Raw genomic sequence first — 27,088 nt, forward strand, 5'->3', positions numbered from 1 at the left:
ATAGATATGTAAATCACACATATAAGTCTTTTAATTTATTATTGATTGTTGTAATTGCTTTGAGACTATGTTTATCCTTACACGTGAGTAATTGTCTTGGAAATGATGTCTTACTCGCTTTCTAATTGTACAATTCAGTGTTCAGCCAAAAGTCCCTATATAATGCCTACAAGAAGCATACCAAAAACATCCCTTTGAATGTGGATGCATATACAAAGATGAAAGAAACTGATTCAGAATTTTATCGTGATGGTTCAAGTGTGCAATATGGAAAGGTAAGGTTATAAACATCCCTTTGAATGTGGATGCATATACAGAGATGAAAGAAACTGAGCCATAATTTTATCAGGATGGTTCAAGTGTGCAATGTGGAAAGGTAAGGTTATACATGTTTTATTTGGATTTTAAGAGGAGGAAATTATTTTTGCATGTATAAAGTTTAAACTCTTTGGATAGAGGGTTGCCCTATTTGAAGAATTGATAGTTTATGCTTTTAATTTAATATTTCTTTTGGATTTCCTAATATTTATTTTATTTTTTATTTTTTACAAATTAGATGTAGTTTTTTAATGACATTTTGTTTACTAATTTCTATTTTCAACGATTTTTTTATATGTCATGATTCTCAAATTATGCCTTCTGGCTTTTCTTTTGCTAGTATATATATATTTCACATCTTTATACATAAAAGTATTCTCATTTTTAGTTTTATTTAAACCTTGATTTAATTTTGATGAGAATATTTTTAGTAGTTGTAAAGATAGAGGGTTTAGATATATCTCAAAATTAATGATAATATTTTTTTTCTTTTAGATTTAATAAAAAAAATATTAAAAAAATAAATCAAAGTAAAATATTTATAAAATATTTTGATCGTGAAATAAGTTATGTTTTTTTGGTCATGTAGTATTGATAGTATTGATAAGCCATGGTATTGGCCCGCGGTATTGTAACAAAACCTATTTACATGTTAATAATATTCATAGTAAAGTGAGATGAATATCCAATGTTAAGAATCATGTCATATTGTGAAACAATATTTTGATTGTGAAATAGGTTATGGTTTTTGGGCATGTGGTATTGATAAGCCATGGTATTGGCTCATGGTATGGTAACAAAGCCTATTCACAAGTTAATAACAAAATCAAAATATAACAAATTGACTTTAACTTTAACTTTTTATTATTAATTGAGCCAACATTTAAATGTTTACAGGAATTCCCTTTATATTACTTTTAAAATTTTATTTATTACTTTTAACATTTTTTAATTCATTTAAATATATATTTTTAATTAAAATATAAACGTTAAATGTTTATACTTCTATATTGGATTGACATTGACATTAGATTAAATTTGTTAAATGTTAAACATTTACACTTGACATCTACCTTATATTAAATTGTAGAGCCCCTCTGACCCAATAACTTTAAAGCTCTATACTTATTATTATAGTGATCATTTCCAAATTTAATAATAAAAAACCTTAAATTATAATTTAAATCATACTCATTATAAAAACATGCATATTCAAAAAGTAAAACCTTCTATTAAAACATAATAATAATTATAAGAATGATGCACATTGAAAATTATATCATATATCCGGAATATTTTTTAATGAAATCCAACCAAACTGTAAAAATAATATTTCACATTCCCTACATCCATAAAGTTAAGCTAAATATATGTAGAAATCCACGAAGAACTTGCTAAACCGCTAAAGGTGACATTTTGCCAAATCTTATGATTGACGATGACTCAAGACATTGAACCAACCACAAAATTTGAAGCCCAGAAATTGGGACTTTCACATTCCAGATTGTCTTCAAAATGCAACAAGGTCGCATATAAGTTTATTCTCGCAAGTTTTGGATTTTATGCCAGTTTTAGAGGATCTTTCCACAAAAATAATTGCATTTCATTCTGGCTTCTATTACATTCTAAATCAACGCTTGGTTTTCATTTTGGTTTGAATGTAATCAATCTCTAAGGGCTGATTCCCCGAATATTCGGAATCGGATAAACATGATTAATTATTTAACCCTATTTATGTGTGTCAGATTACTAAATATTCCAGGAATCAGTAATCGACATAAGAATACCAGTGATCAACGCATATAGAACAACGTGATGCCAGCGAAAGTATCAAAAACTTGTTGGGAATAAATAAATGGACATTGAACAGAGGAATCGTTATCGAGATTTACGCAAACAATTTTCAAATTTCAGACTTGTTAACATAAAACAACTGTACTTCAAGAGTTGAATCTGGCCAGATGAATAGGAAGACAAAGGCTACGAATAACACTCATATTAAATAAAATCTGTGAGTGTGTCCTCAATTTATAAGGCCGGGATGGTTTGCCCTAATCAGCAGTAGGTTGTGAAATTCTCCAGATCGGGCAACACTTCTTTCACTATGTCAAATTTACAAAATCGATCTATGGCGCGGTCAAATTTTTAACTGCCTCCATATCCGTCGGATTCCGAAATAATCGGGGAATCTAGAATCGACTTAAGCTCACCGAAAATGGTATTGGTAGCCTTCTCAACGCCTTTGACAGACACCGACAAACCACGTAATGCAATGTCAATCAAGCCAATCTCATGGCCCCAAAATAACGGTTTTCCTGCTATAGTAGTTGGTACGTAGAGATTCCTCTATCAAAAGAATAGTATCTTCCACTGCTTTCTGTAGCTGCTCACCTTGGCCAAAAAAAAGTTGCTTGCAATGTGCATAGATGGAAAGCGCTGAGCGAACACATTAAAACCATATTGGTCAGGGAATAGAAAAAACATAATTTGAACTTTCAAAAACACAATTACCAAGTGATTACTAACGAATTAAGTAAATTTCATTCATGTTATAAATGTTGTGAGATATTTTTTTTTTATTAATTTGACTAAATTTTCTTTCTTTAATCTAAAAAGTGGCCCAAACGGTGAATGTCCATGTTTGAACATCTCTATTTTACACTCATCAAAATTAGGATAAAATACCAATAAGGCATCTTAATTTTTTGTATTATTCTATTATATTAAAATTTCACATTCATCTAAATTTTTATCACTATACCTCACAACATACATACCCCTAATAATTCATTTCTTTCTAAAATAATCCAGTCTCTTTTCTGTGACTAATAATGTTTTGAAATAATTCATTTCTTTCTAAAACAATCTAGTCTTTTTTCTATGACGATTAATGTTTCGAAATAGTTTTTTTAGATTAATCAAATCAGCAATTTTTTGTGACTCATAATGTTTAGAAATAGTTTTTTAGATTAATCACATTAGCAATTTTTAGGTCAATGTTTCAAATCAACCAATGTGATTCATCATCAAAACATAAATAGATAATCTGATCTATCAAAAAGAAATGTGATTCATCATCAAGACATAAATAGATAATCTAATCTATCAAAAAGATTAAATACTCTAGAGACTTAGACAAAAATGTAAGAACTTCAATAAATCAAACTAAAACATTACCGAAAATATTATAATAGTATATAACTTATATATATTTATTAAATATTCAATAATATCAATTAATTATTAAAAATATAATTATATAAATAATCATTAAAATAAATAAAAAACTAATAATAAATATAATATACCTTCAATCTTTATTAAATTGGTTAGAAAGATAATATATTATATTAATACCTCATAAATTACAAATATACATAACTAAAAGAATATTATGCTAAAGAATTATAATGAAATAAGGAAAGAAAATATTTCATATTTCTATAAGAAATTCTGGAGGCAGATTCTAACTAGGAAAACTAAAGACAATAATAAAATTGCTTTACACCACTGGAATTCCTATGTTAAAAAGCTTTATGAATCTCCAAATGTCATGGATAAATTTGAAACCCTGCTCACAACGAAAGAAGTTTTCTCATTAGAAGACATTTATTTTGGGGTTAATCTCTTGGCCAATGGGAAAGCTAAAGACATTCAACGTTACCAGACAGAAATCTAAAAAATTGGAGGTCCTGTCCTCATCCCCCACATTCACAAGCTTTTCAATCAAGCGGTCAAGCAAGGGTTCCCTAAACCATGGACTCAAAGCCTCATTATCCCTATTTTTAAAAGTGGGGATACAAATAACCCCTCTAATTATCAGACAATTATGGTCAGCCCTCTCCTAGCCAAGTTATATGGTATTCTTTTGGAAAGGAAGTTGAGCATATGGCTTGAAAGTGAAGGTAAGCGGGCTAAAGACCAAGCGGGTTTTAGAAAGCAGCACTCAACAACAGACCACCTCGTTACGCTTAGGATCATTGTGGAGGAATGCCGCAATGATAAATCCAATGCTTTTTGCTGCTTTGTGGACTTTAGAAAGGCTTTCGATACGGTTCCTAGAAATAACCTTTGGAATAGACTAGAAGAGCTAAAGGTTCCTTTTGAGTTGAAAGCTATCGCTATAAGGTTAGACGAGAATATAATTGCCAAGTTAAAGAGCAATGAAGGGTGGTTGAAAGATATTAAGTGTAATATTGGAGTTAAACAAGGTTGCCCCCTCTCCCCTACCCTATTTGGCATTTACATCGACAAGCTAGATGGTTTTCTAGAGGAAGCAGGATGTGTTGGCACGATCTTAGCTGGGATATTCATCATCCTTCTTCTCTACGCTGACGATATTGTTCTTATCGCAAGTTGCCCATCTGATCTTGATAAGCAACTTATACTTCTTAAGGATTTCTGCTCTACCATGGGTATGATTGTTAACACTGACAAAACAAAAGGTATGATTATCAAATCCAAGAAGGACCGCTAATTTTATGTATGACAATAGTAACTTGGAGGAAGTGTCTTCCTACAAGTACCTAGGAATTGGTATTCATCACAAGCTCAACTGGAACTATAGCATTGAGAAAAGGATTAATGGGGGATGGAAAGCTTATTTTGGTCTTGAAAATAATTGTAAAATGACAACCCTTGTAATGTGGGATAGAAAGAAGTTCCTCTTTGAAACTTTAGTCACTCCGGTTATCTTATATGGATGTGAGGTTTGGGGTTGTAGCATCTCTAGAGAATCCTGGAGAAAGATTGAGCAAATCCAGAAGTTTTTTATAATGTATAACCTCAAAATTAAAAGCAACACACCCTATCCTATTCTCCTTATAGAAGTGGGTCTTTCCCCTATCAAGAGCCTAACTATGACTAGGCTTCTGTTGTACAAGCACAAACTCAATAACATAGGAGACCATAGACTTCCTAAGCTAGCTTTAAATTCCAGCCAAAGCCACCTAAGGCTCAAACGAGATTGGTATAAAGACACCAGGGTCTGGTTAAACCATTGGGAGATCGACGAGAATGTTGCATTGCAAAACATTAATAACATTAAAAGTATTGTTACTTCTAAGTTCAAAGAAAAATTGTGGTGTGATAAAGATTTAGGAGTTAAAATAAAATTAATATATTATAAGGAGGTCATCAACCCCACCCTAGAAGATCAAAAGTATCTCTGTGTTTTAACTAGCTCAAAGAAGAAAATTAATATAACCAATATTAGAATGAACTCTCGTGAGCTCCATAGTGAAACGGGTCGTTGGCCAGTTCTTAAAACACCATGGATGGAAAGGTTTTGCCATCTCTGTGAGAATACGAACATCGACGATGAAAATCACTTCCTCTTAGAGTGCTCCTCGTACAACCACATTAGATCTCAATTTCAAAATCTTTGTTGCAATACTGACCTTCCTAGCCTTTTACATTGTCAAAATTACAGTGAGCTCAGGAGGCTTCTCTCCAAGCTTTTTGAGCATAGGAATAAAATCTCTTAAATCAAACTAAATAATTCGTTTCTTTAGGTCCGATAGACCAAAGTTTGGTCTCAGTGGACGTTAACCACCACCACCACCACCATCATCATCATCATCATCAACGTCATAAAATGTATTTTAAATATATGAAAATATACTTTCTATTTCATAAATATAAATATGAGATAAGAAGATAAATAATAAAACTAAAATTTAAAAATTCAATAAAGAATTCATTGATAGAAATAGTTAAAATGTATGTGTAAATAAATATAATATATTATATTAGTACTATATATATTAAAAATTGTATTTTTTATTATATACAATTATTTGATTACTTATATTTTATAAATTTATATAAATAAAATTATATATTTTACTTAATAGAATGGAGATAGAAAGATAAATGATATTGTAAATCATATTTTAAATTTTTTAGTCAACTTGTTTTTGGTTCATCATCCCAAGTTTATATATACAATAGAGATGCAAACGACTAGAAAGTGAATGTTTGAAAAAAAAATTTATTTAAATTGAACGTTAAAAAAACTAAGAATAAGGCTCCCAAAATTAATTAAATATTATTAATAATAAAATATTTAATAAATTATTGTTTGATAAAATCTTGTTAATAAGGAAATCCTTCTCATAATTAAATTAATATTTAGTTAAATTAAATTAGGTCAAAAATAATAAAAACATTATTATTTTCTATAACTATTTTTCTTACCTCTAGAAGAACTTCCATGAAATGATGATTAATAAAAAGCAATATCAATTATTTTAATACTATTATAATCATAAGAAATATTTATTAAAAGGCACGAAGATAAAATAATGATAAGAATAAAAATAATAAACAAATTAAAAAAAAAAAATATAACTAAATAAATAAATTTATATAAAATAAGAAAAGAAAAGTGAATAAAAATAAAAATAAATAAAGGAATCAAAAATAAAATTAAATAACACTAATACTTATGATAATAATAACAACTAACTACTAATTAATAAATAGAGAAAAGAGAGTCAAGAGTGGAGAAAGATAACGAAACTAAGAGGAGAAGGAGAAGGAACAAATCTAGGAAAGAAGAGACAAGATCCAACAACATATAAAAAAAATGATAAATTAAAAAAAAAAAAAAGAGGGAGAAAAAGAACTCACTTAAGAAGTAAGGGAAGGAATCGAATTGTTGTTTATTTTCCACCCATTTTCCCTGTTCATATTGCTCAGCCGCTTGTCAATTTCAATGGCCTCCTTAAATTTCACATGATGGAAGTGATCAATCTTGACAATTACTCGGGACTCCTCAATAAAGAGGTGGTGTTCAATTTTCTCAGCATACTCAGTTTTCTTAGCATGCTCGGCTAAAGCTGAATAGTGGGATTGAAACATAGATCCACTTTAAGATTGAAGTTGCACGATCCTTAGCAAAATACCTTATTTATGAAAAATCCAATAGTAAGCTTGGTCATGATGGACAATCCACTTTCATTTTAGGTTAGGAAATGCTAAACTATTAATAATGTATTTCCATCTCCAAATGATCCTTGTTATAGAAATTGTCTCATGGTTTATCCACTTGTCCACTCCTAACACTATGATCTTTTCCCCTTGGATACTTTAGACGATAACTGATGTCATTAGTATAGAGTACTCAATTCTAAAAAAAATTCAATCCCCTTGGATCCTTTAGATCATAACTGATGTCATTAGTATAGAATACTCAATTCTCAAAAATTCCAAATTTGTGAATAGTGAGTAGTATTTCAAAAAAATTATTCACCATGAAATTCATAGGCTTCGCTTCTAAAATACATCATTCTTTTACCATTTTCAAGCATATACTAATTACCTCAACGTGTGTACCCATAAAATTAACATTTTTGAACCAAATAAGCATTATATTTCTCTCAAAAATTGTGTATTTTCACAAAATTTTACCAATTTGCTCAATTATCAACTCTACAATTTCATAATTTGGCTCAATAATACCAAATATAGATACATATTTTAAACACCCATGCTTCTATAAGTCTACCACTAAATTTAGCTATATTTGACTATTTTTCAACATTACAATTTTTTAATTGAAACATTTTTTCTGAATTTTTTTCCTCAAAAATTTCATCAAACATTTTACATGCAACATATAACTTTTATTCTACATGTTTATTTATGGCCCATAAAAGTATTGTAACCTTCACTATAATATCACATCATAATCATGATATCCTTTTTATAAAATTCTAACTTCCCCTTATTTTTTTCTTTAACTTAAAAATTATATATATATATATATATTTTAAGATATTTAAAAAAACTATAATAAAACGATAACCATTATTACCTTAAATTATAATTTAAATCATAATCATTATAAAAATATATGCCAGAAAATAAAACTTTTTATTAAAACATAATAATAATTATAAAAACTACATACATTAGAAATTATCTTATATATCCCAAAAAAATTAATAAAATCCAATCAAACTATAAAATTAATATTTCATATTCCTTATATCTCGTTCCATTCAAACATCATAACAATTTTTAATTATCTTATATCCCCAAAAAAAATTATAATAATAAAATCCAATCAAACTTTAAAGTTAATATTTCTGCATATTCTTTACATCCCGTTCCATTCAAACATAATAATAATTTTTAATTATCTTCTATCAACCAAAAAGATTAATAATAATAAAATCCAATCAAACTTTAATAATAATAATAATAATAACAACAACAATAACAACTATCTTATATATACAAATTATTTCAAATCCAAATGAACTTTAAAATTAATTTTTCACATCAGTACATTCCCAAAGTCGAATATATTCAGAAAGTCAGGGATAAATTGATGAAAAAGGTGACTGACGATTACTAAAGACATTGAAACCCAAAGTCGAATATATCCAAAAAGTCACGGATAAATTGATGAAAAAGGTGACTGACGATTACTAAAGACATTGAACCAGCTACAAAATTTGAACGGGATGCTTTTTCAAGTGGGACCGGATACCTTTCACATTTCGATCGTTTTCAAAATGCAACAACGTCCCATATAAGTTTATTCTCGTAAGTCTAGGATTTGATGTGCCATTTTATGGCATCTTTCCACAAAAATAATTGCATTTCATTCTGGTTACTATGTATTACATTCGATACAAACGCTTGCAAATCAACGCACACTGAACAGGGCGATGCCAGCGACATTATCGGTGAGTTCATCAAAAACTTGTTGCGAATAAATAACGTACATTTAACATAGGATTGCATTTCATTCTGGTTACTATGTATTACATTCTATAGAAACGCTTGCATTTCATTCTGTTTAAAATTACATGCGTAATCAACGCATATTGAACAGGGCGCTGGTAGCTATAAAGAACTATCTATCTATCTATCTATCTATCAATATATATATTGAAATAAAAAATATAATATCTATATATATAGAGTGAAGAATATAATAAAAAATATAATATATATATAGAGTGTGAAGAATATGAATATATATAGAGAGTGAAATAAAAAATATTTTTTTAATATATATATATATATATATATTTTTATTAAAAAATATTTTATATTACATATAATTATATGATTACTACATTTTATAAATGTATATATTCTAGATAAAAAGATAATTAATATAGATAAAATTAAAAAAAATCTATAAATATATAATAATAGGAACGGGATCAAAACGAAGTCACTTAAGAAGCAAGGGTAGGAATCCAATTGCTACTTATTTTCTACTTATTGTCTATGTCTAGATTGCTCCACTGCTTCTCAATTTTGATGGGTTTCCTAAACATTCAATGATCGAAGTCATCAATCTTGGCAATGACCTCAGACTCCTCAATAAAGAGGTGGTGTTTAATTTTTTCATCATGCTCGACTAAAAATGAAAAGCAGGATGGAAACATATATCCACTTTAGGATTGAAGTTGCATGATCCTTAGCAAAATTACTTATCTTTGAAAAATCCAATGGTAAGATTGGCCATGAAGGACAATCCACATCCATTTCAGGTTGGGAAACACTCAATGGTTAACAATGTATTTTCATCTCAAAATGATCCTTCTTATAGATATTGTCCCACAATTTATCCACTTGTCTACACTTACCACTATGATATTTTCCCCTTGATCCTTCACGTCATAACTAATGTCACTAGTATGGAATACTCAATTCTCAAATATTTCTAATTTTTCCAATACTACTTAGTTTTCCAAAAAATTCCATCCACCATGAAGTTCATAGAATTAGCTCTTAAAGTACGACCTTCCTTTACCATGTTCAAGAATATAATCATTACCTTAATCTATGTACCCATCAAATTAACATATTTGAACCAATTAAACTTTAGATATCAATAAAAAATTGGGGATTTTCCCAATTTCTTCCATTATCAACTCTACAGTTTCATAATATGTAGCTAAATATTTTAAACATTCATTCTTCTATACTTCATAGCATGCGACATATAGCTTTTCTTCTAGATGTTTATTTATGGCCTGTAGAACCCAAGTGTTGTAACCTTCACTCTGATATCACATCGTAACATACTCATCTCCATGTTGAGCCATGTTACTAAAATTCTTTCTCTATATACATTATAATTTTGATTCTTTTCAATACGGTTTGTCTGTTTTATCAACTACCCACTTTGATACCAAATAAAATATGCCCAACATATGATACAATTATGCATTCCTATCAACTTGCAATGAATGAGTATCCATTTATAATATAAATTTCAACATGTAAAAATACATAATAAACAACATAAAAGCATGTATAATAAAGAAAAATTATCTTTAATGAAAGCACCAATTGGCTACATACCCCAAAAATTCTAGCCATTTATAGACACTACTACTCTAACTCTCTCAAAAAAATTCACCACCAAGCTAACACTATGACTCCACCAAGGCCAAGGCTACTTGAACCAACTGTGTCTAATAGTCAATATTAAGTTGTCTAGGCCAATGTAACAAACTCTCATAACAATTCCAACCTATATTCTCTCATTTTTCTCAACTCGCACCACCCAACAAAGTGTATCCCTTTCTCTACTCCACAATCCCTCAAGCTATCACACTTACCTTCGAGGGCTCTAACATAGGTCCATCAAGAAGTTTCAAAGTGGTGGCTTAAAGAACTCCAATTACCCTAATGGATTCTCCAAGCACTCTGTAGGCATCACACAGTAAGAAATCCTACCCACACAATCACCGCTTCAAGGATCTAGTGTTCCCTAAAGAAATCCGATAAGAACTATACATAGAATCATACCTAAGATTCACAAATTTCATAAGAAACGCGGTTAGATTTTACAAGCTAATATCAAAATTCCCATAAAAAGTAATAATCATGAAATGATACAATCCTCACCCTTTCCAATACTTAGAAACTCATCCCATCACTTAATAACTTAAGATATAATTATAATATCATTCATAATTTATAAATATTTAATAATTCTTAACTTAAACTTATAATCTTATTTCCTTCCTATAAATTTCTACTTATTTATACACTTTTCTTTAACTTGAAAATTATATATATATATAAAGACATTCAAGGCATCTCTAATGTGTAAGAAACTTCAACACTAAATGACGTCGAAGCTCCATACTTATTATTATGATAACCATTCCGAAACGTAGTAATGGGCAACCTTAAATTATAATTTAAATCATAATCATATTACGAAAATATGCATATTCAAAAAGATAAAACCTTTCATTAAAACATAATAATAATTATAAAAATGATGCTAATGGAAAATTGTCTTAAATATCCAGAATTATTTTTAATGAAATCCAACCAAATTAAAAATTAATATTTTACATTTTATACATCTTTAAAGTGAACCGCCTTAGGTCTATCTTAACTCTGGATCTATCAAGCGCCGAGAGGGATCAAATATCTCGAGATGTAAACCTCTTTGTTGAGTGCAATACTTCTCGATGCTTGATAGATCCAGAGTTAAGTTTGATCTAGGCTACTTTTAGCCATGTGCAGCCAAGGAAAATCTATTGAAGATATAATTAATTCTATCAATAATATGTAAATACATCTAATATTAATACGATAATTTTAAATATGCTAAATATGTCTAAGATTAATCTGGTCATTTTAATTTTAAATTTTCTTACTTACCTCAGTTTGTTGAGATGATAAATATTCTTAATAAATTTAATGATAAAAAATGATGAAATAAAAATTTTGAATGCAAAGTGACAATGTAATAGTGTTGAATGACAGAAAACGTAAATAATAAGAATGTAGTCAATTACAAATAGTCTTTAGTGTCATCAATCTCAAACTATTTTCTTCTACCATTCTTATTGTCACCCTTGTTAGATTTTTCATCTTTTCATATCAATTAAATCAAAATGACAATTGAAATTAGAAACTATTTAAATCTTTAGCTCAACTTGTCGTAGTAAAAATCAAACCTTTTCTCTCTTTCTCTCCAATATTAATAAGTGGAATTACTATAACACAAAAATCAATGTATACTACCAATAATTTTTGTGCTTACACTTAAATCAATGCACATTTTTAATCCACTCATTCTAAAATTAATGTACCATCATACATCCAATCACATAAAATCATAAATCAATATCTACAATGAAATCAATGCACCTAATGCAAGCAATCAAATAATATTAGAAAACAACTTCTACACTGAAATCAATGCATCTAATGCAAGAAATAAAATATTATTAGAAATCAACATCTAAACTCAAATCAATGCATCTAGTGCAAGTATGCAAATAGGATTAGAAACCAACAACAACATTGAAATTAATGCATTTAGTACAAGAAATCAAATAGGATTAGAAATCACCATCTACATTGAACTCAATGCATTTACTAGAAGCAATCAAACAAGATTAGAAATCATTTACATTGAAATCAATGCATCTAGCGAAAGAAATCAAATATAATTAGAAATCAATGCATCTAGTGCAAGCAATCAAATAGGATTAGAAATCACCATCTACATTGAAATCTATGCATTTAGTGCAAGCAATCAAGTAGGATTAGAAATTATCTACATTGAAATCAATGCATCTAGTACAGGCAATCAAATATCATTAGAAATCAACATGTACACTAAAATCAATGCATCTAGTGCAGACAATCAAATATTATTAGAAATCATCATCTACATTTAAATCAATGCATCTAGTAAAAGAAATATTATTCGCTTCGCCCCCCCCCCCCCACCATCCATATGTATATCGCCCTGCATCTCTCCTTCTTTGTCTCTCTATCTCACCCCCCCAAACACACAACTCACTCCATATTTATCAATCTCTTTGTCCCCCCCTCCCTCTCTCCATCTCTCTCTTCTTCCCTCTCTTCACCTTCCACCAATATCTCTATCTCGCTTTGTCTCTTAATATCACCCCTAAAACATACACGCTCTTTCTCTAATCTATATATCCATCCCTCCATCCTCCTATCCCACTCTCTTTCTCTCTTCCTCTTCTCTCCCTCTCCCTCGCTTCTCTCTCTTTCCTCCTGTTGTCCTCTCTCCCTCTCTCTCTATCTTCCTTATCACTCACTCTCTCTCTCTCTCTGCACCTTTATCTCTTTATGTTTTTCTTCTTACCTCCCTCTCTCTCCCTCTCTAACTTCATCTCTCTTTCCCTCCCTCTCTCCACTCTCTCATATCCTCTCTCTTCCTTCCTCTCTCTCCCTTTGTCTCCCACCTATCTCTCTCTCTCTCTCTTCACCCTCCAACTTTGTTACTACATCCCTCTTTCTCTCCTTCTCTCTCTTTATCTCCATCTCTCCTTCTTTGTCTCTTTATCTCACCCCTAAACATACACACCCTCTCTGCATCTATCCCTTATCACTCCCCCCCTCTCCCCACTTCTCACTATCTATGTCTTTTCTTCCCTCCCTCTCTCCCCTTCCAACTCCATCTCTCCTACTCTATCGCTCCCTCTCTCTTCCTCTCTCACAAGTTCTCTCTCTCATCCTCCCTCTCTCTCCCTTTCTCTCCTACCTCCCTCTATCCTCACACATCACTCTCTCTCTCTCTTTCTCTTTTCCCTCCAATCCTCTCTCTTTCCCCATAACTCTCCTCCTCTCTCTTAAGTCCTATCTCCCATCCTTCCTCTCTCTCTCCCTTTCTCTCCTACCTCCCTCTCTCTTCCCCCATCTCTCTCTCTCTCTCTCTCTTTTCCCTCCAATCCTCTCCCTTCCCACATCACTCACTCTATATATATATATATCTCTCTCCAACTATGTTACTATATCCCTCCCTCTCTCCTTCTCTCTCCTTCACCCCATATCTCCTTCTTTGTCTCTTTATCTCACCCCTAAAAATACACACACTCTCTCTCTCCCTTGTCACTCCCTCTGTCTATCCACTTCTTACTCTATATGTCTTTCTTCTTCTCTCTCTCTCCACTTCTTACTTTCTATGTCTTTCTTCTTCTTTCTCTCTCCCCCCTCCAACTTCATCTCTCTATCCCTCCCTTGCTCCTCCTCTAGCTCAAGTCCTCTCTCTCACCCTTCCTCTCTCTCCCTTTCTCTCCTACCTCCTCTCTCTTCCCCCGTCTCTCTCTATCTCTCTCTCTCGCCGTCTCTCTCTCTCAAAAGTCCTCTCTCTCGTCCTTCCTCTCTCTCCCTTTCTCTCCTACCTATCTCTTCCCTCATCTCTCTCTCTCCCTCTCTCTCTCTCTCTCTTTGCCCTCTAACCCTCTCACTATCTCCCCCATCCATCTTTGTTTCTCCCTCTCCCTCTCTTACTCTTCTCTACCTCTCTCACTTCTCCCCCTCTCTCTCTCCCCTCATTCCTCCTCTACCCTCTCCTTCAGTTTATCCCCATCTCTCCCTTGTCACTCCCCCTATCTCTCCACCTCTATCACTCTATGTCTTTGTTCTTCCCCTCCATATATATCTAGAGTTAATATATATCATGATATATTAATATATATTATAATATAACAAATTTTATATTGTATTAATCCAAAGTTATTAAATTTAATAATATTAATATTAATATTATATTTAATGATAATAATAATATTAATCTTTTAATATTAATATTAGGGTTAATAATGTTTATTTTGTATGGTATTAATAATAATTTGGCCCATGGTATTTTTTTATCTAGGTTGGATCTAGGAGTTTAGATGTTGATTTATAATCCTATTTGATACATTTTTATTTATTTATCATACCTCTTTGTACCTCTTTTATATTTATTTATTTACCATACCTCTTTTATAAATATGGTATTTGGCCCATAGCCTTCGCCTAAATAAAACCTTTTTTTGTGTTTTCTTAAATATAATAGGTTTATGGAGTAAATATAAAGAGAGGTTTTATTTATTTACCATACCTCTAGTTTAATTATATTTTTATTTATTTACCATACCTTGAGTTTATTTATATTTTTATTTCCATACCTCTTTTTGAGTGTTCGTAAACCTCTTTATATTTTAAATTTATAATATGTTTATACATAATAATAATTATATTGAATTTTATATAGGTCTGAACATTAGATTAAAAATGTTAAATGTTAAATGTTAAACATTACATGTAAATTTTTTACGTTTACATGTTTATGTGAGATCTACCCCATATTGGGATGTAGAGCACCTCTCATGAAAATATATCTAGAAAGTAACAGAGAACTTGATAAAGCACTAAAGGTGTCATTTTACCAAATATTATGATTCACGATGACTCAAGACATTGAACCAACCACAACACCATCCTAGTAAAAGTCCATCGCCAAGATAATCATCTCCATATCGGCATCCTAGATAGCTCTGCCCATGACTCGTTCCATGCCCATATCATGTCGTAACTCTACAATAATCTCATGTGTTGGATCCCCTTGTGATGGTGACTAGTTGGGTAGCTAATCCAACCGTAGCATCTCCTCCCCAAGAACACATGCATCCTACATCATCATGACTATCATCGCATCCTGCTGTTAATCACATCTATCTTGCCTCCAATGTTGGATCATCATGTCGAAGGGTCTCATTGCCATGAGGAGGTGACAACGAGCCCATTCTCCATGTCATTCTAGAAATATGGTGGAGTTTGGAATGTTGATGGCCTTCCACCCTAATCTTCTTCCAACATATCAATCCATGTATCAACATCTTCTTCCTCCAATATTTGCATGTATTCCTCTCGGTCTTCATGTGGTAAGGTCCCTGTCTTTGCATCCTTGTAATCCTTCATTGCCTCTAGATTGTTTCTTACGACCATAACACTATCAAACAATTCTTTAATGACTTCTTCCTACTCCATGATTATTGTCTCCATGTGGTCAAATCTCTCACTTATTTCTCCATCTCGCTTGATTTCATCCACACTCATCATTGTTATCTTATGTGCACCCATCGTGGTTGCCATGGTACGAATACTCAAGGGTACATCTTCCTTGTCATCATAAATGTACATCTTCCTCAAATGTGGAACAGTCATAGCCTCATATTGCTTCATGAATTCCATGCTGAAAACAACTTCATAATCATCCATCCGAACAACTGTGAAGTGTAATTTTCCATGTCATTCACCTATATTCACCTTCACTGCCTCTGCCACAACAATGACCTGGTCTGGTGGAGACTTCACTGATTTGAGATGAGCTTGAGTTGGAGAGAATTTCAACCCAACTTTCCTTGTTTCCTCCTATCTCATGAAGTTGTGGGTTGAACCACTGTCCACCATGGTGAGTATTGTGCCATGCCCAATCCTCATCTCAACATTTTGTAATTTGTTCCTCTCAGGATCATTCTTCAAAATAGCCTCCGTAGTTTCTGCAACCCCCAAAATCTACATCATCCCAACTCTTGGTTCTTCCTTCTTCTTTCCTTCATATTTTACAAGAGCTACCACTGTTGGGCTTGAAGGAAAATTCTTCACCATGGGATCCTCTCTGCACAAACAACATTTCAAAGGTTTCTTGGCCTTTGGTTTTCCACCTACTTTTGCACTTTCCTCCTTTGAAGAATTTTCTTTTGGCTTGTCGGAATTCTTTTTCTTCTCTTTAGTCCCTTGATCATAGTGGTCTACCAACCTATCAACTAAAGCAAATTCCTGCTCAAGTGTTTTGATCTTCTTCCTCTTCACCTCATTGTGTGCCCAAATTTTCAATCTAATGATGAAGTTGGAGACCTCATCTTTCTTCGCCATGATAGGTAGCTCCGCCATGAAGCACTACGAACTCTCTTTAATAAGCTTGCATAATTCCTATTTTCTTGATATACTTGGTCTTTGATCTTTGATTTGGGCTAAAGTGAGTTTGTAGTGCTTCCTTCATTTCCTCCCATGTAGAGATGTCATCAACATCACCATGAGAAATTGATCCACACTCCTTCTCCACCACATCTTGCCATCCTTTGTAAGGAATTGAGAAACAACATTTACCATGGCCTCTTCATTTGGAAGCCTCAAGCGTTCAATATATTGCTCCATTTCCCATAGAAATTTTCCAAGAGTCTTCATGCTTCTCACTCCATTATAAGAATTTGGTTCCTTGATTTTGATATGGGCAGTCCCTCCAATCGGTCCATGTCAAACTTCTTTCTTCAAAATTGCAATCTCATTGAGAGCCTCGTCAAGACTCTTCCACAACTTCATGATCTCTTCTAATCCTTGATCCTTTGTAGCTTCAAAGTCCTTTAATTCATTCACAGTTTGTCCATACTACCATTCAAGATACTCATATCGTGCCTTGAGGTTGCCATGGTCCTCTTCCTGCTTCGTGAAGTTTTCTCTAAGTTCAACATTCTTAGCTTCCAATGCATCCATCTTTGAAGTCATTTCATCCATACGATTTAATACCTTGTCCATGAAAACTGCCTCAACATTCATGCTAGATTCACCTATCATCAGTTTCTCTTCAATACCTTCCATTAGTTTCCTTTGAGAACATCTCAAGGCTATAAAATTCTCCTTTGTTAATCTTGGTCCAAGTTTTCCCCTATTAAACTTGTGTCATGTCACATCGCGACCCAAATAATTCTTCAAATAAGCTTGATCCACTTGCTTGAACCAATCTCTCATACCATCTATCATGACCTCGCTCTAGTGGTGATTAAATTCCACTTGTGAGCACGGTACAACACTGCCTAACTCTTTTGTTTCCCACTACTTGAGCTTATCAACTACGTCTAACCTTCACATTTACTCAATTTTCCTTTTAAGTTTTATAATGCAATGGAATTACTTCTATTGTCTTCCATCATTTGTAATCATATGCAAAGGAAATAAATCATCTACAATGACAGTACAAACAATGTACACACATATAAAATGGGAGGGGAAACTCCCAAACAAGTCTGCCTAACACTTATATTCAAATTCTTCAATTATATTTAAAAATAGAATTTTTTACAATTTTGTGCAGCCCCTGCACATTATGCCTAAACACTACCTACATGCATTGTTGGCCCACGATTGACATTCACTTCAACACGGCCCATGTCCCATTGTTCACTTGTAGCAGCCTTCCTGCTGTGTCACTTATAGCGGCCCACATCCCTTCGTTCACCAAACAATGGTCTGTAGCCCAGTAGTTGCACTGCAGTCATGAAACGCTTTATGGTTACCACACCTGACTCTTCCCATAGATCCAACAGTCATATCACTTTACCCACAACTCCGCCATGTGGTTCCCTCCACCCATAGTGTGTTTTGCACTACCCGCGACTGTGTGTGGTCATGTTGGTTCTTCTGCATTGCGGTCTCTCTGACCCATCATGCAAGACTCACCCAACATGTCCATTGATTAGCATTGATCTGACTTTCTTGTGGGAACCCCGATTTTTCCTCCCTGCAATACATAGTCCTGTGGCTCGTTTTTAAGCGAGCCCTACTCTCCCCTTTTTCATGGTTCGCCTCCTTCTTAGCTCACACTTGTTCGTTATGTCTGAACTTGTGTGAGTTTGATGGATGCCCAAATGAATGTCACTTGCCTCTAATATATATGCTTCCAACTCGTACTTTGATGAACAATCATGTCTTTTCACTCAACTGTGGCTCGGCCTGCCCACATGCTCCATAGTTGACCTGTGCATCGTTCAACACGTGCCCACTCATTATATCAACTCATCGTGGGTCAACCTTTAAGTGGTTGAGTGGGCTTCTCACCCATCCACATGCACCTGCCCGTCGCACTACCCAGTTGCCCATCTTTCCCATCACACCCATCGGTAACCCAACTCATCATCTGCATGCCTTTAACCGAACTCCCTCATCAACATACACCTTTAACCAAACATTTTCACACCCGACTCTTTTAACCGAATGCCTCTTCCCAAGTCACCTTTAATCGAATGCCCTTGCTCGAGTCTCCTTTAACCGAACACTCTCCTCCACATGCCTGTCGCACATCATGGGCACGCTCGCACATGCGTTCTCGTTTTTCTTACTCTCTTGGTCACTTTCCAACTCGAAGCTCTGATAGGATTCCTTTCACATTCGATATTGTTTACAAAATGAAACAAGGTCCCATATAACTTTATTCTTACAAGTTTTAGATTTGATGCGGCATGTTTTGGCAGCTATAGAGGATCTCTCCACAAAAATAATTGCATTTCATTCTGGTTACTATTAGATTCTATAGAAACACTTGCATTTCATTATGTTTTCTATTAAATTCGTAATCAATGCATATTGAACAGGGAAATTCCAGTGATAGTATTAGGGAGACTAATCAAAACCTTGTTGCAAATAAATAATGTACATTGAATGGAGGAATTCTAGCTATAGTATTGATGAGATTCACTAAAGCATTATTTATACTAATTAACATAAAACAACTATACTTTAAGACTAGATGAATACAAAGACACAAACAACGAATAACACACATCTTAAATATATTCTCTTTGTTTGTCCTCAGTTTATAAGGCCGACATGGTTTTCCCTAATTAGTAGTAGGTGGTGAAATCATCATGGCTCTCCTAATATATATATATACATATATATATATATATATATATATATATATATATATATATATATATATATATATATATATATATATATATATATATATATTTCGTTCGATCTGGCATCACTTCTTTCACTACATCGTATTTACACAATTGATCCATCCATGTGTTCAACAAATAAATTTTTTCTGGACCTATTAAAATGATATTGGTAACCTTCTTGGTGCCTTTGATAAACACTGACAAACCACCCAATGTGATGTCAATCAAGTCAATCTCAATCTCCCTAAACTCATTAACATTTTTTGTACCCCTTTAAATTTTTTCATTAACTTTGAACTCCATTTTTTATACCCATTATTATAAACACCCTTCACCCCTTATTATATATTCAACATATTATGTCATTTGTTCCTCAATATATATCCCCCAATATGAATCCTCATGATATGGTATTGCTCCCCAAGTGAAGCCCCCATGGCTTGGCTTTATCTAAAGAGCGGGACTGAAACATAGATCCACTTTAGGATTGAATTTGCATGATCCTTAACAAAATACCTTATCTTTGAAAAATCCAATGGTAAGATTGGTCATGATGGGCACTCCACATTCATTTTAGGTTGGGAAATAATCAACAGTTAGCAATGTATTTTCATCTCAAAATGATCCTTCTTATAGAAATTGTCCCACAATTTATCCACTTATCTACCCCTACCACTATGAGCTTTTCCCCTTGGCCTTCACATCATAACTGATGTCACTAGTATGGGATACTCAATTCTCAAGTATTTGCAATTTTACCAATACTCCATAGTTTTCCAAAAAATTCCATTCACCATGAAGTTCATAGACTTAGCTCCTATAGTACAACCTTCCTTTACCATGTTCAAGCATATAATCATTACCTCAATGTGTGTACCCATCATATTAACATTTTTGAACCAATTAAGCTTTAGATTTCACTCAAAAATTGGGGATTTTCCCAATTTCTTCCATTTTCAACTCTATAATTTCATAATTTGACTCAATAATACCAATATGTAACTACATATTTAAACATTCATGCTTTTATACTTCATAGCATGCAACATATAACTTTTATTCTACATGTTTATTTATGGCCTATAGAACCAAAGTGTTGTAACCTTCACTCTGATATCACATCATAACATACCCATCTCCATTTTAAGCCATGTTACTAAAATTGTTGCTCTATACACATTATAATTTTGATTTTTTTCAATGTGGGTGGTATTCTTCTAAACTACCCACTTTGATACCAAACAAAATATGCCCAACATATGATATGATCAAGAATTCCTATCAACTTGCAATGAATGAGCATCCATTTATAATAGAAATTTCAACATATAAAAATACAAAATAAAAACCATAAAAGAATTTATAATAAATAACAATTATCTTTAATTAAAGCACCAATCGGCTACAGACCCCAAACATTCTAGTCAGTCATAGACACTACTACTCTAACTCTCTAAAAAAAGCGTCAACCCCAAGCTAACATTATGACTCCACCAAGGAAAATGTTGCTTGAACCAACTATGTCTAATATTGAATATTAAGTTGTCTAGGCCAATGTAATAAACTCTAATAAAAATTCCAACCTATATTCTCTTATTTAACTCAACTCGCACAACCCAATGAAATGTATCCTCTTCTCTACTCCACAATCCCTCAAGCTATCACACTCACCTTCTAGGGCTCTAGGATAGGTCCATCAAGAAGTCTCAAGGTGGTTTCTTAAAGAACTCCAATTACGTCAAGGGATTCTCCATGCACTCTCTTGGCATCACACAGTAAGCAATCCTACCCACACAATCCCCACTTCAAGCCTCTAGTGTTCCCTAGATAAATCCAATGAGAACTATAAATAGAATCCTACTTAGGATTCACAAGTTTCATAGGAAACATAGTTATGTTTTCTTTTGCAAGTTCACACCGAACCCATGGAAAGTAACAATCATGAAATGATACAATCCCCATCTTTTCCTATAAGTTTACACAAATTACATTCATGACCCATTTTCCCTTACTTAAAAACACATCCCATCACTTGGTAGCTTAAAGATATAATCATGGTAGCATTCATAATTTATAAATATTCAATAATTCTTAACTTGAACTTATAATATTATTTCCTTCTTATAGATTTCTACTTCTCCCTACTCTTTTCTTTAACTTAAAAATCATATATATATTTTAATACATTCAAGGCAACTCTAATATGTAAGAAACTTAAATAATAAACTAACCTAGATCCATCTTAACCCAAGATCTATCAATCCCTTAGAGAGATCAAATCTCTCAAGGTGCAAAGCTCTTTTTTTAGTGCAAAAGTTGAGGAAATGTTTGAACCTCGAGAGATTTGATCACTCTCGACACTTTATATATCCGAGATTAAGACGTATCTAGGTTGGTTATATAATACTATATAATATCTTTATTTGTATCTATTTGTATCCTTCTTATTTCCTCTCTCTTTCTCACCCCACAAACATATACACTCTCTCTCCATATCTATCTCTCTCTCCCTCTCACTTCTTCTCTATCTCTCTCTTTGTCTCTCTCTATCTCTTGCCCTTCTCTCCCTCTTGCTTCGTGCTCTCCTCTCTCCCTCACTCTCTCTCCATCTCTCCCTTATCACTCCCTCTCTCTCCACCTTTCTCCCTTTGTGTATTTCTTCATCCCTCCCTCTTTCTCCCCATCCAACTCCATCTCACTCCCCATCTCTCTCTCTCTCTCTATCACTATCTCCCTCCCTCCCTCTCTCTTCCGCTTCTCTCCCTATCTTTCTCCTTTCCTCTTCTCTATCCTCCCTCCTCTCTCCCTCACTCTCTCCCCATCTCTCTCTTGTTGCTCACTCCCTTTCTCCACCTTTACCTCTCTATTTCTTTATTCTTTCCTCCCTCTCTGGCCCCCTCCAACTCTCTCTCTCCCTCTCCCCTCTTTGTCTTCCTTCCTATCTTTCCCTCTCTCTCCCACCTCCACCTCCCTCTCCCCCCATCACTTTCTCTCTTTCTCTCTGTCTCTTCGCCTTCCTGCTTTATCACTATCTTCCTCCCCTCTCCCCCTCTTCCCTCCCTCCCTCTCTTAAATTTGATTCCATGATATTGTGTTTAAGAAAGTATCTCAATTAAAAAAACTCAATTGGTTGTAAAATATTAAACCTATATTTTGGATCAACCACGCCAAATGAAATACAATAATAAAAAACTTTAAACAATCATGTGTTATATTTCCTCTATTATTGTTAGTCAATTTTTTTTTCTCATCTCTTGGATCTTTAGCTAAGATGAATCTATGCTAGTTCTTGGTAATATTATTTATATTATATATATTTCACATCTTTTTATATAAAAGTATTCTCATTTTTAGTTTTATTTAAACCTTGATTTAATTTTTATGGGAATATTTTTAGTAGTTGTAAGGATAGAGGGTTTTCATATATCTCAGAAATAATGATAACATTTTTTCTTTTAGATTTAACCAAAAAATATATTAAAAAATTAATTAAAGCAAACTATTTATAAAATATTTTGATTGTGAAATAAGTTACGTTTTTTTGGCATGTAGTATTGATAGGCCATGGTATTGGCCCATGGTATTGTAACAAAATCGATTTACATGTTAATAATATTCATAGTAAAGTGGGGGTGGATATCCAAGGTTAAGAATCATGTCATATTGTGACAGAATATTTTGATTGTGAAAAAAGTTATGGCTTTTGGTCATGTGGTATTGATAAGCCATAGTATTGGCCCATGGTATGGTAACAAAGCCTATTCACAAGTTAATAACAAAATAAAAATATATCAAATTGACTTTAACTTTAGCTTTTTATTATTAATTGAGCCAACATTTAAATGTTTACAAGAATTCCCTTTATATTATTTTTATCATTTTATTTATTACTTTTAACATTTTTTAATTCATTTAAATATATTTTTTTAATTGAGATATAAATGTTAAATGTTTATACCTCTATACTCAATAGACATTGAAATTAGATTAAATTTGTTAAATATTAAATATTAAACATTTATGTTTGATATCTACCTTATATTAAGTTATAGAGGGCTTGACATCTACCTTATACTAAATTGTAGAATGCCTCTAACACAATGACTTTAAAACTCTATACTTATTATTATGGGAAATGTAATAATAAAAAACCTTGAATTATAGTTTAAATCATTATAGGAAAAGATGCATATTAATAATTATAAAAATGACCCACATTGAAAATTATCTTATATATCCAGAATAGTTTTTAATGAAATCCAACCGAACTGTAAAATTAATATTTCACATTCCCTACCTCTATAAAGTTGAATATATTTAGAACCTCTATAAAGTTAAATATATTTAGAAATCCACGAAGAACTTGATAAAGCGCTAAAGGTGACATTTTGCCAAATCTCATGATTGACAATGACTCAAAACATTGATTCAACCACAATTTGAAGCCCAGAAATTGTGTTGAATATCTTTCACATTCCGGATTGTTTTCAAAATGGGACAGGGGCCTTTCACATTCCAGATTGTTTTCAAAATGCAACAAGGTCCCATATAAGTTTATTCTCGCAAGTTTTGGATTTTATGCCAGTTATAGAGGATCTCTTCACAAAAATAATTGCATTTCATTCTGGCTTCTATTACATTCTAAATCATGTTTGGTTTTCATTCTGGTTTGAATGTAGTCAATTTTTAAGTTTTTGTCGATGGTTTATTTCCCGAATATTTAAGAATTAGATGGATGTTGAACAGAGGAATGCTAGCTATCTAGATTTACCAAAACATTTTTCAAATTTCGGACTCGTTAACATAAAACAACTATACTTCAAGAGTTGAATCTGGCCAGATGAATAGGAAGACAAAGGCTACGAATAACACTCATCTTAAATATAATGTATGAGTGTGTCCTCAATTGATAAGGCCGGCATGGTTTGCCCTAATCAGCAGTAGGTTGTGAAATCATAGCTCTCCCGACGGATATAAATTCCTCGAGATCGGGCAACACTTCTTTCACTATATCAAATTTACAAAATCGATCTTCTCCGTATCTATTAAAATGGTATCGGTAGCCTTCTCAAAGCCTTTGACAGACACCGACAAACCACCTAATGCCATGTCAATCAAGCCAATCTCATCGCCCCAAAATACGGTTTTCCTGCGAATAGTAGTTGGCTCGTAGAGATTCCTCTATCAAAATAAAATTTGTAATGGTATCTTCCACTTCTTTCTGTAGCTGCTCACCTTGGCCAAAGAAAGTTGCTTGCACAGATGGAAAGAGCTGAGCGCGCACATTAAAACCATATTGGTCACCGAATAGAAAAAACATAATTTGAACTTTCGAAAACACAAACACCAAACAAGGAAAGGGTCGATGAGACTTGAATAGAAGTGGTTTTTAACGAATGAAGTAAGTTTCATTCATGTAATGAATGTTGCGAGATTGATAGGAGGTAATTTTTTTATTAATTTGAGTAACTTTTCTTCCTTTAATCTAAAAAGTGGCCCAAACGGTGGATTTCCATGTTTCAACATCTCCACTTTACACACATCGAAATTTGGCTAAAATACCAATAAGGCATTTTAATCTGGGTAGAAAAAGTGCTAAGTGCTAATATGACCATCAATGACTCTTTTGTAGTCCTCACAACATACATACTCCTAATAATTCATTTCTTTCTAAAGTAATCTACTTGTTTTGGGCTAAAACAAATATTTGACTCCATATATATATATATAAAATGTAAGACATGTCAGCGTGTTAACAAAACTAATTTTCTTTTAGTTCGAGTTTTTGTGACACATAATGTTTAGAAATAGTTATTCTAGATTAATCATACTAATTTTTAGGTCAACGTTTCAAACCAATCAATGTGGTTCATCATTAAGACATAGATAGAGAATTTGATCTATTGAGGAGATTAAATAGTCTAGATGCACAAAGGAAAAATGGATGAACAACAATATATCAACCCATAATGTTCAAAAAACCAAACAAAAACATTAGAGAGACACAAAATTAATCTTCTACAAACCCTATAATAATTGGAATTAGTAAAAATAAATAAGTCTGAGATGAAACATTTTTCAAGATAATTCTTTCGGTAAATCACATTTCAAATTCTTGAGTTAACACCTTTCATCATCATTACTTTGATGAATGAATGTTCTAATCCAAACAAGTTTATATATACTATAGAAACGCAAACTGAAAGAAAATTAACACGGTAGAAAAATAATGAAATATTTAAATTGAATTTTAAAGAACTAATAGTAGGATTGTTGAGTTTAATAAAATAGTGTAAATAATAATAAAGTTAATAAATTATTGTTTGATAAAATATTTTTAATATTGTTAATAAGGAAAGCGTTCCCCTAACTGAATTAATGTTAGGTAAATTAAATTAAATAAAAAATAATAAAAATATCATTATTTTCTATAACTATTTATATTATTATTAAAAAAATGTTGATTATGTTGGAAATACTGGGGGGAGCGTGAATCAATATTTCTTTTTTTTGTTGTTCTTGTTGTTACCAAAAGCACACATAAGTATATATGAAACACAGAAATAGATAGTTGGAATTAATGCTTTTATTAACACAAAAAATAGTGCAATGAAATAAATACTATATATATATATATATATATATATATATATATATATATATAACTATATGCAATTTGTTGCCATGCTCTAACTTGCCATTGTGGCAAGCCTAATCATTCTTCAGAAAAATGTTGCAACCAACAAAAATCAGCCAGATTGAAGATACATTATGAATGGATCGATCCTTGGGAATAGTCATCCATAGTCAAAAGATTGTCTCAGTTCTACAACCGACTACAATCACACATAGTGCAGCCAGCAGTGAACCGATGATGGTACTCTCATGCAGTTGAACGAGGGAGTACAATAGTGAAACTCTCCTACACCTGAAGGGGGGGAGTTCAAATATATTTTGGAGAAGATTTTCTCTCCTTTCAGCTGACAAAGGGGGGAAATGTCAATGAAATTGACAAGTGGTTGTTAGACTGAAAGTCTCGACAACATCAATGAAGCAGCCAGTGGGCATCTTCATCAGCCAGTGGGCATTTGTCATCAGCAGTGAGCATCAACAAGTTTTCCAGTGGGTGATCAATAGCCAAAGCAGCAGTGAGCAGCTTTCATTATAGCAAAAGCAACATTTAGTTGTTTTTCGACATCTTCAGCCAATGGGCGATCATCATCAGCAAATACGCCAGTGGGTGTTCATCAAATTGTGTAAGTGGAAACTGGATGCTGTTT

The 27,088-nt window shown here is 32.6% G+C and overlaps 1 pseudogene; it reads left to right on the top strand.

Moving 5' to 3' along the window:
* LOC149204767 (pre-mRNA-splicing factor SYF2-like) overlaps window positions 1-27,088 on the top strand; it is an 87,975-nt pseudogene that overhangs the window by 46,168 nt on the left and 14,719 nt on the right.

This window comes from Pinus tabuliformis, chromosome 1_2, assembly GCF_031772625.1.
Source record: "Pinus tabuliformis cultivar Carrire ecotype Pingquan chromosome 1_2, CPIR1, whole genome shotgun sequence".
Taxonomy (NCBI): Eukaryota; Viridiplantae; Streptophyta; class Pinopsida; order Pinales; family Pinaceae; genus Pinus; species Pinus tabuliformis.